The 13319-nt window shown below is 37.3% G+C and overlaps 1 non-coding gene across 1 annotated transcript; it reads right to left on the reverse strand.

Annotated features, from left to right (window-relative positions):
- Nucleotides 1–3993: 3993 nt before the first annotated feature.
- On the reverse strand, nt 3994–4100 carry LOC121228463 (small nucleolar RNA R71). The gene has a single exon (XR_005926039.1). It is a non-coding gene; the product is annotated as a small nucleolar RNA R71 (small nucleolar RNA).
- Between the last annotated feature and the right edge of the window lie 9219 nt (nt 4101–13319).

The raw sequence follows: 13319 nt of genomic DNA on the forward strand, positions 1-13319 counted from the left end.
AAGTTGAGTTTTAGTAGCTAAAGGGATCAAATAGCTATGGAATTAAAAATTGGAGGTCCTCATATGGAAAATAGACCATTAAGATGAGTTAGTAGATAAGTATGATGATTCATCCATGGAAATTTCAGAAAAGAAAAGGATTAAATTGGAAAGATGACAAAATAAAGATGATAAATTAATTAAATACTAAAATATCACCATATTTCATCATCTTTCCTAAATAAAAAGATGGAAACCCTACCCATGGAATTTGAGTTTTGAGAAAACTTATTTAGCTTAATTAAGTATGTTTTCTTGTCCCGTTTTTAATAATTTTCATATTTCCAATATCGTAATAGCTTAACCTAGCTATCTCGGGGATTAATTTGTAAAGTTATCAAAGTGTTAGGATTTTTGGATGGATGAATATAGTTGAATTATGAAATTTTATGGTAAAAAAAATGAAAGGTTGTTGATAGATAAACAACTTTTGTAAAGTGAATTTTGATGAAATTGTGATTTAGGGACTAAATTGTAAAGATGTAAAATTCATGGAAAAATTCTAAATTTTATGAAATACATGGGCTGTTAATGTTGCATGTAAAACTCGGCTAGGCTTGGAATAAGGATTAAATTGCATGAATTTCATTTTCCGAGCCAAGGGATGAAATTGTAATTAAATAAAAGTATATGGGAAAAATATTAATTTTGCCTAATATGTGAATTGGATTGAATTGAGTATGAATTGTATTAAATTGAGCTAAATTTACTCATATAGATCCGGATAGACCAAATACGGTATTGGATCGAGGAAAAGAAAAAGTATCGGATTAGTAGATTACAATTCACGAACACTTATCAAGCCAAGTTCATGTAACTAAATTGTGTATATTTATATGTTTTAATTGAATGTTATATATTTGAATTGTGTAATTGCTAATTATATGAAATTGATTAAATATCCGACAAAGCTCGATAAATGTTACGTTCCGTTTCAATAGATGAAATATCGATGGATACAGGGTTCCAGAATTGGTTATGGTCCTGCATATGTTGCGGACACACCACAGCTCGAAAGAGCGTCTCGTTATTAGGCCTCTCGGAGCTTACCATTATATGGTTCTTGTGAGCTACCCGTTAATAGCTCTTTGGAGCATCCTGATCGATTGTGATCCTACATGTGTTTTGGACACACTACAGCTCTTATGAGCGTCCTGATATATGGCTCCTCGGAGCTTCTCGATTAAAGGCTCTTTGTGAGCTTCCTGATTAATAGCTCTCCGAAGCTTCCCAATATGGCTCACTTGAACTTCCCGATAAAAGGCTATACGGAGCTTCTTGATTAATGGCTCTTCAGAGCTACCCGTTATTGGCTCGCATGAGCTTCCTGAATATGGCTGTTATGAGCTACCGTGTATCCATCGATATTTCAAATAAATTCAACGGGAAAAATTCCGATATGGAATAATCTGAATTTGAGATGAATTATTATGGAAATGTATATGTTATATGAATATATGATGTGAAAAACATATGTATATGAAAAATTTTACGTGATGAGCTCATCCTTGTTTCTTGATATTCACATGAAGTACATAATTAACATGTTTCTTGAAGTTATATGTGTTTAGGAAATTTGTCAAATTTCCTTGGATGAATTTTGCTTGCTTACTTTAAATGTAAAGAATGGTAAGTTAATTTCCCATTATTCGAACTTACTAAGCATAATATGCTTACTTTGTTTTATTTTCCTCTTTTCTATAGTAATTTGGAAGCTCATTAGGTTGGAAGCTTGGTAGAGATATCATCACACTATCCATCGGCTCATCTCGATATATTTAGTAAATCAACTTTTGTTATAATGGCATGTATAGGTTAACTTGGCCAATGTTAGCATATAAATGTTTTGGTTGTAACTAGCCATTGGAATGACTTGTGATAGACATGTTTTGATGTGAATATAAGAGGCTATATCATGTTTGATATGTGTTTGAAATGGTTGATTGATAGAATCATATTGGTATATTAATGATTAAATTGAGTTAGCATATTTGGTAAAATATGCGTATATGTGAATTTGGTAAGTTAGGTAAGTTTGTGTACTTGGTTATAAAAGGTATTATATCATGTATAAGACTTGATTTTGAATGGATTTGAATGTCTAGTATTGGCTTGAGAATATGTTTAAGTGTTTATGTAGGTAGAAGGAAAATTCGAGTCAGAAATATGGCTTAGAAATGGCCTTATTTTGTCCATACAAGCAGAGACACAGGCATGTGTCTTAGCCGCGTGTGACACATGGCCTAGCACATGGACGTGTGATTTGGTTGTGTGTCCCTTGCATCTTTAAAATTTCAAAACAGAATGCTCAGAATTTGTCACACGGCCTAGCACACGGGTGTGTGGCTTGGCTGTGTGACCCTTGCACCTAGTTAATGCAAATTTTTATGTTCACACAACCTAGCACACTGGCGTGTGACTTGGTATGTGACCCAAGTCAGAGAGTTATACGGGTACTAACATGGGTTGAGACACGACCATGTGCCCTATTTCAAATGCCCACATGGCCTGAGACTTGGGCATGGCTCACACGACCTGACCACACGAGCGTATATTTTGGCCTCGATGGCTTATATAAGGGACTTTATGAATAATATTTGACATGAATGTTAAATAATATAAAATGCATGTATTTGATCTGTATATTTTGATAATGCCCCGTAACCCTGTTCCGACGACAAATATGGGTTAAGGGTGTTACAACTTAATCAGTGCATGTTTAATCTTCTAAGGTAGTTGACAGTTAAATTAGTGACAGTGTTAGACGGTATATTAGCCTTGCATAACTTGAAAGATTATTGTGATTAAACTGTTTTAAGGTAGGAATACATTGTTACCTCACTTAATCTTTTACGCGCTTATGAAGATTGATTAATTGTTTGAATTGGCATTGGAAAATGTTCAAGAGATTAGTTAATTTAATAAGTATGTATGAGCAAAGTAGGTAGGAAATTACTGAGATGCCGTGAATTTATTCGTAACAACATGAACATGAGTTTAGTAATTCTAAGTTAAGAAATGTAATTAATCTAACACAATTATGTCATCTTGATTAAAATGATCTTTTGAAATCGTGCATTGGAACATTTATTTTTATTTTATTTTACTTAGTTAAATTTTATTTTTTAATCACTTTCTCAAAATCAAAATATTTTTCTTCACCAAAGTGTTTTTAATTGCATTCATAAATAATTCTTTTCACAGTCCCTGTGGGCACGATAACTCGATATTTACTTGTCATTTTATTACTTATTGCGATTGTGTACACTTGTACATTTTCATCGTTCCAAGTTTTTGGTGCCATTGCCGGGGATTGTTTTTAAAAGTCGTTATTTTTGAATTTGCATTTTGGTTTACTTTTCTGTTCAATTTTAACTTAATTAATTTTTTTGTGTTGTTTTAGGAGTTTATGAGTATTGATCGAATTATCGATGTACTCCCATAGTCCCTGAGATTGAAAGAACTTTTCGACAACGAAGAAGACAAGCAAGTTAGAGAAGGACCGAAGAGATGAACTATGAAAACCTGAATCAAGGAAATAGAACAAACCCTGCTCAAAATCCTATCATTATTGCTGATGTTAGGGATAGAGCTCTAAGACAGTATGACGTGCCAATGTTTTATGATCTTAATCCAGGTATTAGAAGACCCGACATTAAGGCATAATAATTCGAGCTAAAGGTAGTCATGTTCCAGATGCTTTAAATAGTGGGCTAATTCAGTGGAATGCCTACCGAAGATCTTCAGCTTCACTTAAGACTGTTTATAGAGGTGAGCGATTCTTTCAAGTTAGGTGGAGTACCCGAAGATACACTACGACTAAAACTATTCCCATATTCACTAAAGGACAAAGTTCGAGCCTGGTTGAACTCATTACTACCAAATTTCATTTCCACATAGCAAGAGTTAGCAGAAAGATTCCTCATGAAGTATTTCCTGCCTAGCAAGAATGCTAAGTTAAGGAACGAGATCACTACTTTCCAACAAACGGTTGATGAGTCCTTATATAAGGCATGAGAAAGCTACAAATAATTATTATGGAAGTGCCCTCATCAGGACTCCTTGCACCCAACTTGAGAGGTTCTATAATGGTCTCAATGCTCACACAAGGATGGTAGTGGACGCTTCTGTCCTTTCTAAGTCGTATAACGAGGCCTATGAAATCATTGAGAGGATTGCTAGTAGCAATTATCAATGACCAACCAATTGAACAGTGTTAGGAAGACGAGTCACTGGAGTCCATGAAGTGGACGCTCTCACTTCACTTGCATCTCAAGTATCTTTAATTTCCTCAATGCTTAAAAATTTTACCACTAATGGGTTTAATAGTTTTGTAGCTTAGCCACCCAACAGTTTGAAAATATAGGCTATGTTTATTGTAGGGAAGGACATTTGTTCAAAGAATATCCATCAAACCTAGAATCCGTATATTACATGGGTAATCATAACCAGCATCGAGGAAGGTAAGGACTGCAATCCAATTTTTATAACCTATCTTGGTGAAACCACCCTAATTTCTCTTGGAGTAACAGGTTGGACCCAGTAACACTTATGCCCAACCTAGACCGACCGAGCCACCTATTTTTACCTAACAAGTTCAGAAGCAACCTCAAGCTGAAACTTCCAATGGCTTAGAAAACTTGTTGAATGCATATATAGCCAAAAACGCCTTAGTCCAAAACCAAGAAGCCACATTAAAAAACCTGGAAAACCAAATGGGCCAGCTTGCCATTGAACTTAGAAACCATCCACAAGCTATTTTGCTGAGTGATACGTAAAATCCAAGAAATCTGAGGAATGAGCATTGTAAAGCATTGACATTAAGGTACCAGAATCTGTAAAATCTGATAAGGTATCTTCTGATCCAGTCAATTCTGATAAACTAACAACTTCGTTAGATGAAGAATTGCCACAAAAGATGAATCAACCAGTTCCAGGAAAGATACCTCCACCACCCTACCCTTAAAGACTTCAAAAGCAAAAACAAGAAGTCTTGTTCAATAAGTTTTTAGATGTACTCAAGCAACTTCATATCAAAATTTCGTTGGTAGAAGCACTTGAAAAACTACTAAATTACATCAAATTCATGAATGATATCCAGTCCAAGAAACGAAGACTTAGAGAATTTGAGACGTTAGCCTTAACAAATGAATGTAGTGCATATCTTCAAGACAAACTACCCTCAAAGTAGAAAGATCCTAGATGTTTTACCATACTTTGTAACATTGTAGCAAGTTATTGTGGTAAGGCACTATGCGATTTCGGTGCGAGTATCAACTTGATGCCCATGTCCATAGGTAGAAAATTGGGGATAGGAGAAGTTAGACATACTATGGTTACACTTCAATTAGCAGATTGATCCTTATCACATCTAAAAGAAGAAATCGAGGATGTATTAGTACATGTAGACAAATTTATTTTTACCGCTGGTTTTGTTATTCTGGATTTGAAGCAGATAAAGAGGTGCCAATTGTAACAACCCGATTTAGGGCCTAATTGGAACAGTGGTCTCGGGACCACGGATCTGAAGATAGAAAAATTATTATTTTTATTATTTATTAATTTATATGAGGTTATAGTATGATATTATTAGTGCATGAAAAATTTGGTGAGTTAATTTTAATGTTTTCAAGCCCGATTGCGAAAAAGGACTAAATCGTATAAAAGGAAAAAGTTACATTTTAGTACCCAAATGTGTTAAATAGATAGAGAATCAAAATTAAGGGATTTTAAAGGGCAATTACACCCATTTAATAGTGTTGGCCGACCATGTGATAGATTTTAAACAAATAGTCAAAGTATTAGGTGGATGATGTTATGATTTGGTGATAAAATAATGCCTAAAAGCCTAGCTATCATTTCTTTCTTCTTCATCTTCCTTCTCCATCGAAAATATAAGCACAAATGGAGTTTTGAGAGTTGAAAACTTACAGAAACTTATTCCTCTCATAATGTAAGCGATTTTGATGATTTTTTGATGATTTTTACATTTTTAGTATGCTTTTTCAAATGAGGGGTCTATTTTGCATAATGATTGAAAGTTTAAGGAGTTTCTATGAAAGGATTTGTGATATTTTTTGAGTTTTTATGGAAGAATATGAGTCCTAGTTGTGTTATAAACAACTTCTGTGAAAGGTGTTAGCATGAAAACACATAAAAGGACTATTTTGCATAGGTTGCAAAATAGGTGGTTAGTGTGTGAAATAGTGAGAATTTGGGATTACTCTAGTAGTAAAAATAGTTTAGCTAGGCTTGAAATACGAAGAAATTCGATAAAAAATGATTTTTGGGCATAGGGGTAAAATGGTCATTTTGCTAAGGCCTAGGGGCAAAATGGTCATTTTACCAAAGTTGTGAATTTATGAATTCTTAATTGTGTTTAGTGATGTATATTTTTAATATGGATCAAGATTTTCCAAGACCGAGCCTAGATCGAGGCGAAGCCAAGCAATCCGATTAAGTTGTCTAGTCAAACACTTTTTGCAATCCGAGGTAAGTTATATGTAAATAATACAATTACACTGTTAATACTTGTATTCATATTGTCATTAAATTGATATTGTACGAGTTGTTAAATTATAAATTGAGAATGCCTTGTAAGATTTGAGATAGTAGAAATATCCCGTTGAAACCTTAGGATATGAACTGGATATTCATGCCAAGACATTGGGTGATTTGTGTGCCAGAGTAAGACATGTTTGGGACATGCATCGACCTCAACAGAGATAGACAGTGTAAGACGTGTCTGGGACACACATCGGCTAAGCGTTGTGATAGTGTAAGACATGTCTGGGACATGCATCAGCACGCATATATGAGAGCCAGTGTAAGACCATGTCTGGCACATGGCATCGACAATATATCCCATGTTGAAGGTTCATAGAATATCCAGTAGAATTCCAAACGGTTCAGTGGTGAAAGTTATAGTTCAATTTGATAAAGAAAGGATAATCATGGTACCTATATGATAAGCATGAGTAACGAGCTTAATTTAAAAAATGAGTCTCGAGTAGATGATAATGAGTAAGTTAAGTTATGGTTACCCTTGGAGCTATAAGCATAATGGTAAATGGTGAGATTTTTGTTGTACATTTATTTATATGCAACTTACTAAGCTTTATGCTTACCCCTTTTCCCTTTCCTCTTATTTCAGTATCACCAGGCTAGCTTAAGGATCTCATAAAGTCAGAGATATCGATCACACTATCAGCTGCAGCACTCGATATAGTTTGATTTATATTTTTGAAGGTGGCTTGTATAGGGCTAGACTAGGATGTTGTATTGAGAGAATCATTCATGTATTTTGGCTTAAGTCAAAAGCCCTTCATTTTGTATTAAGTCTAGAATAATGGCTATTATTCATTTTGATAAAAGCATATAATGTTCTTTCTATGGAAAAATTGGTGTCCATTGTGATGAAATTTGTATATTGACATGATCTTGTGTAAGTTGTGCAAGATGGGTGACAAAATGGCTTGGGAAATAGCCTAGTTTGTCCACACGGGTAAGACACACGGGCGTGTGTGACACACGGCTCACACCCATGGGTGTGTGTCATGGCCGTTCGTCCCCTGCACTTAAAATTTTAAAGACATTTTAGTACACGGGCAGGCCACACGGGTGTGTGCCCATGCTGTGTCATAAAGTCAGTATGCATGCTAGTGGTACACGGGTAATAGACACGGCCGTGTGTCTCGACCGTGTGAAGGACACAGTTATAGGGCACGGGTGTGTGCTTGTGCTTGATCCTTGATGCATGAAATTTTCTAAGTTTTTCATAAGGTCCTGGTTGGGTTCCGAATCACCCCGGATCTATGTTTTGGGCCTTATAAGCCCGTATACGAGATAGATTGCCTGTGAAAAGAGAAGCTTTTAAATTGTTTGAGATTTCACGATTTAGTTTTATTTAGTTCGTTGAGTTTAAGGTAGGTAGCACCGCGAACCCTATCCCAATGTCGGATACAGGTGAGGGGTGTTACATTTGGTGGTAATAGAGCATGGTTTAGTCGATTCTAAGACTAAACTAGTCAGAGTATGAGTCTAGCTATACATGCCACGTATATGCATATTGATAATGTGACGATTCCTGACGATTATAAATTATGTTTATTATAGTAATGGATCCTGCTAGAACCACGACGGATGACATGGAAAGTAATACGGTGGCTCCTGCAGAAGGGATCGCGTCGATAGAGAGTGAGCCCGTAAGTATGGTCCAAGGCGGAGGGGCTAGGGAAGCCTACCTCTGGATGATGGATGCTTAGTTTACAGAGTTCATTCGTGCGAACCCGAGCACTCTACCTCCCCCACCTCCTCTGAGTCCTCAGTACGCCCCGGTGGCTCTGCAAGGTGATGACGTGTTCAGGAGACGAAAGCCTCCAGTAGACAAGATCCGAAAGTAAGGGGCTAAATAATTTCGAGCTAGTGTAAATGATAACCCGGAGAGAGTGGAGTTTTGGCTAGAGAATACCATGAGGGTATTTGATGAGTTATCATGCACACCCGATGCGTGCGTGAAGTGTGCCGTGTCACTTCTATGAGACTCGGCTTATTAGTGATGGAACACTCTCGTGCCAGTAGTACCGAGAGAAAGAGTAACTTGGGAATTTTTCCAAGAAGAGTTTCAAAAGATGTATATTTGAAGCAAGGTAATGAGACTGTGGTTGAGTATGAGCGGAAGTTTGTGAAACTCAGCAAGTATGCGCGAGAATGCGTATCCACTGAAGCTACTATGTGTAAGAGGTTTGAGGATGGCCTCAATGAAGACATTCGAGTGTTTGTAGGCATCTTAGAGTTAAGAGAATTTGTGGTGCTCGTTGAGAGAGCATGTAAAGCAGAAGAGCTGGTGAAAGAGAGGAGGAAAGCGGTTATTGAGTCGCGAGATTTAAAGAGAAGACAAATGGGGAAGACACATCAGTCCTCCTCCAAGAGGTAGAAAGAAATTAATACCCGATCTAACGCTTCAATGGTATTTTCGTGGAGAAACAAGAATCGACAGAACATGGCATCTAAAGCCCAAACTACTTCGGTTGCTAGTGTCGGTAGTATACGGCCAAATAGGCAGGAGTGTCTGCAATGTGGGAGACGCCACTTGGGCTAATGTCGAGTAAATGAGAGAGGCTGTTTCAGGTGTGGGTCGTTAGACCACTTCATCCGAGATTGTCCTGAAATAAATGACAAGGAGAAAAATCAAGAGATGAGGGCGAGTAGTGCTCCTTTGAATGGCAGACCCCAAAGAAATACGAGCAGTAGAGCTAACAGTAGAGGCGCGACTAGAGATGCAGTGGCGAGGTCTGAGGGCAGAGTCTCCAAACGTGATCACGGGTACCTTTTCTATTCATGATTAGCTATTGTCTCTTTAATTGACCCGGGATCTACCCACTCTTACATATGTATGGATTTGATGCCTTGTATAAACATGTTACTAGAGTCCACTAAGTTTGTAATAAAAGTGTCTAACCCATTAGGCAAGCACGTATTAGTGGACCAAGTATGTAGAAATTGTCATTTGATTATTAGAGGCCACTATTTTTTGGCCAACTTGATGTTATTTCCGTTTAATGAATTTGATGTAATTCTTGGGATGGATTGGTTAACCTCCCATGGCATTGTAATAGACTGTGGGAGAAAGGTAATTCAGTTAAGATGTGAGGATGGAAATGTTCTTCGAGTTGGGCCAAATAAGCCAAATAATTTGTCTGTGGTAATATCGTCTTTGGCAGCCAAAAGATATTTGAGAAAAGGTTATGAAGCTTATCTAGCTTTTGTACTAAATACCCAAGTGTCCGAGTCGAAGATTGAGACAGTACCAGTGGTTTGTGAGTTTATAGATGTCTTTCCGGAGGAGTTACCAGGGTTACCCCCAGAGAGAGAGGTTGAGTTTGGTATCGAGTTGGCTCCTAGTACAACGCCAATCTCGATTACACCTTATAAGATGGCCCCCACCGAGTTAAAGGAGTTGAAAGTACAGTTGCAAGAGTTAGCAGATAAAGGTTTTGCTAGACTGAGTTATTCACCATGGGGTGCTTCAATACTTTTTGTGAAAAAGAAGAAAGGGTTGATGAGGTTATGTATTGACTACGGACAGCTTAACAAGGTGATAGTGAAGAACAAGTATCCCTTGCTAAGGATTGATGATCTCTTCGATCAACTGAGAGGAGCCACTGTATTTTCCAAAATAGATTTGAGGTTAGGTTACTACCAGTTAAGAGTCAAGGAACAAGATATTTCGAAGACCGCTTTTCGGACGAGATATGGGCATTATGAGTTTCTTGTTATGCCTTTTAGGTTAACAAATGCCCCGGTAGTATTTATGGACTTGATGAACCGCATCTTCCGACCATACTTGGATAAGTTCGTTGTCGTTTTTATCGATGACATATTGATTTATTCACGTGATGAGAGTGAGCATGCGGAACATTTGAGAACTGTGTTACGGACTTTGAGGGATAAACACCTCTATGCTAAGTTTAGTAAGAGCGAGTTTTGGCTTAAGGAAGTTGGATTTCTAGGACATATTAGTCGAGATATGGGATCAGAGTTGATCCGTAAATGGATTTGTAAATGGATTTTGTAAATGGATTTTGTAAATGGATTTTGTATGATAGTCACCCCGATAACAAGGCTACTGCAGAAAGATTTCAAGTTTGAATGGATAGAAGAGTGCCAACAGAGCTTTGAGAAATTAAAGGCTTTGCTGACCGAAGCCCCAATTTTTGTGCAACCTGAGTCGGGCAAGGAATTTTTAGTTTTTAGTGATGCCTCCCTAAACGGTTTAGGGTGTGTGCTAATGCAAGAAGGCAAGGTTATAGCTTATGCCTCAAGACAGCTAAAACTTCATGAGAAGAATTATCCGACCCATGATTTAGAGCTAGCAGCTGTGGTGCTCCAACTGAAGATTTGGCGACATCATTTATATGGTGAGAGATACTGAGTATTTACCGATCACAAGAGTTTAAAGTATCTAATGACTCAGAAAGAGTTGAATTTGTGGCAACGACAATGCTTAGAGCTAATAAAAGATTATGAGTTGATTATCGACTATCATCAGGGAAAGGCAAACGTAGTTGCCGACGCTTTGAGTAGAAAGTCGTTGTTTGCTTTGAGAGCTTTGAACGCTCAGTTGACCGTATCTAATGATGGTTCGATCCTAGCATAGTTGAGAGCCAGACTGACTTTTCTTTATGAAATTCGTAAAGCTCAGAAAGATGATGAGAGACTACAAGTTAAGAGAACTCAGTCTGAATTAGAGATTGAGTCAGATTTTCGTATTAGTACTGATGGGTGTATAATGTTCAAAGATAGAATTTGTGTACCCAAAGATAGTGAGCTCATTCAAAAGATTTTATGAGAGGCACACAGTGTTTGTTCGTCAGTTCACCCGGGTAGTGTGAAGATGTACAACGATCTTAAAAAAATGTATTGGTGGTCGGGTATGAAAAGAGACATTTCAGAGTTCATTTCCAAGTGTCTAGTGTGTAAACAAGTAAAGGCTGAACATCAAGTGCTTCGGGTTTACTTCAGCCTATTATGATTCTCAAGTGGAAATGGGATCGTATCACCATGGATTTCGTGACAATTTACCTCTAACCTCGAGAAAGAAAGATGCAGTATGGGTTATTGTCATAGACTCACTAAGTCAGCACACTTCATACCAGTGCATGTCGACTATTCCCTTGAAAAGTTGGCCGACTTGTATGTTTCTGAGATTGTGAGGCTTCATGGTGTGCCATTATCGATTGTATCTGATCGAGACCCGAGGTTCACCTCGAGGTTTTTGAAGAAGTTACAAGAAGCTGTAGGAACTAAGTTAAGTTTCAGCACGACATTTCATCTGCAAACTGACGGACAGTCAGATAGAGTAATACAGATCGTAGAGGACATGTTAAGGTGCTGTATTCTTGAATTTCAAGGAAGTTGGGAAAAATACTTACCATTGGTTGAATTCGCCTACAAAAACAGCTATCAGTCGAGTCTGAAAATGGCACCTTATGAGGCTTTGTATGGGCGAAAGTGCCGAACGCCCCTATTTTGGACTGAGTTGAGAGAGAGTCAGATTCACGGGGTTAATTTGATTAAAGAGGCTGAGGAAAAAGTTAAGGTGATTCGTGACTGTTTGAATTCCGCCTCGGATAGACAAAAATCCTACGCGGATTTGAAATGGAGATTGAGTTTGAAGTTGGGGATAAGGTATTTTCGAAAGTTTCCCCATGGAGGAAAGTCCTCAGATTTGGTAGAAAAGGCAAGTTGAGTCCTCGTTTTATAGGACCTTATGAGGTTACCGAGAGAGTAGGGCCTGTTGCCTACCGTTTGGAATTGTTTCCAGAATTAGAAAAGATTCACGATGTGTTTCACTTGTCTATGTTACGCCAATACAGATCAGACCCTTCGAACGTAATTGTGCCAACTGAAGTTGAGATTCTTCCAGATATGACTTATGGTGAAGAACCAGTCAAGATCTTAGCTTGAGAGGTCAAACAGTTAAGAAATAAGAATATACCACTTGTGAAGGTTTTGTGGCATAGACATGGAATCAAGGAAGCCACATAGGAACCCGAAGAGTCTCTGAGAGAGCAATATCCAAACTTATTCACCGGTAAGATTTTCGAGGACGAAAATTCCTAAGGGGGGAGAAATGTAACAACACGATTTAGGGCCTAGTCGGAACAGTGGTATCAGGACCATGGATCCGAAGATAGAAAAATTATTATTTATTTATTTCTATGAGGTTATAGTACGATATTATTAGTGTATGAAAAATTTGGTGAGTTAATTTTAATGTTTTCAAGCTTGATTGCGAAAAAGGACTAAATCGCATAAAAGGAAAAAGTTACATTTTAGTACCCCAATGTGTTAAATAGCTAGAGAATCAAAATTGAGGGCTTTTAAAGGGCAATTACACCTTTTTAATAGTGTTGGTCGGCTATGTGATAGATTTTAAACAAATAGTCAAAGTATTAGGTGGATGATGTCATGATTTGGTGATAAAATAATGCCTAAAAGCCTAGCTATCATTTCCTTCTTCTTCATCTTCCTTCTCCACTAAAAATATCAGAAAAAATGGAGTTTTGAAAGCTAAAAACTTACAGCAACTTATTCCTCTCATAATGTAAGTGATCTTGATGATTTTCTTGATGATTTTTACATTTTTAGTATGCTTGTTTCATGGGATTTCAAATGAGGGGTCTATTTTGAATAATGATTGAAAGTTTAGGGACTTGCCATGAAAGTATTTGTGATATTTTTTGAGTTTTTATGGAAGAATATGAGTCCTAGTTGTG

This window comes from Gossypium hirsutum, chromosome A04, assembly GCF_007990345.1.
Source record: "Gossypium hirsutum isolate 1008001.06 chromosome A04, Gossypium_hirsutum_v2.1, whole genome shotgun sequence".
Classification (NCBI taxonomy): domain Eukaryota; kingdom Viridiplantae; phylum Streptophyta; class Magnoliopsida; order Malvales; family Malvaceae; genus Gossypium; species Gossypium hirsutum.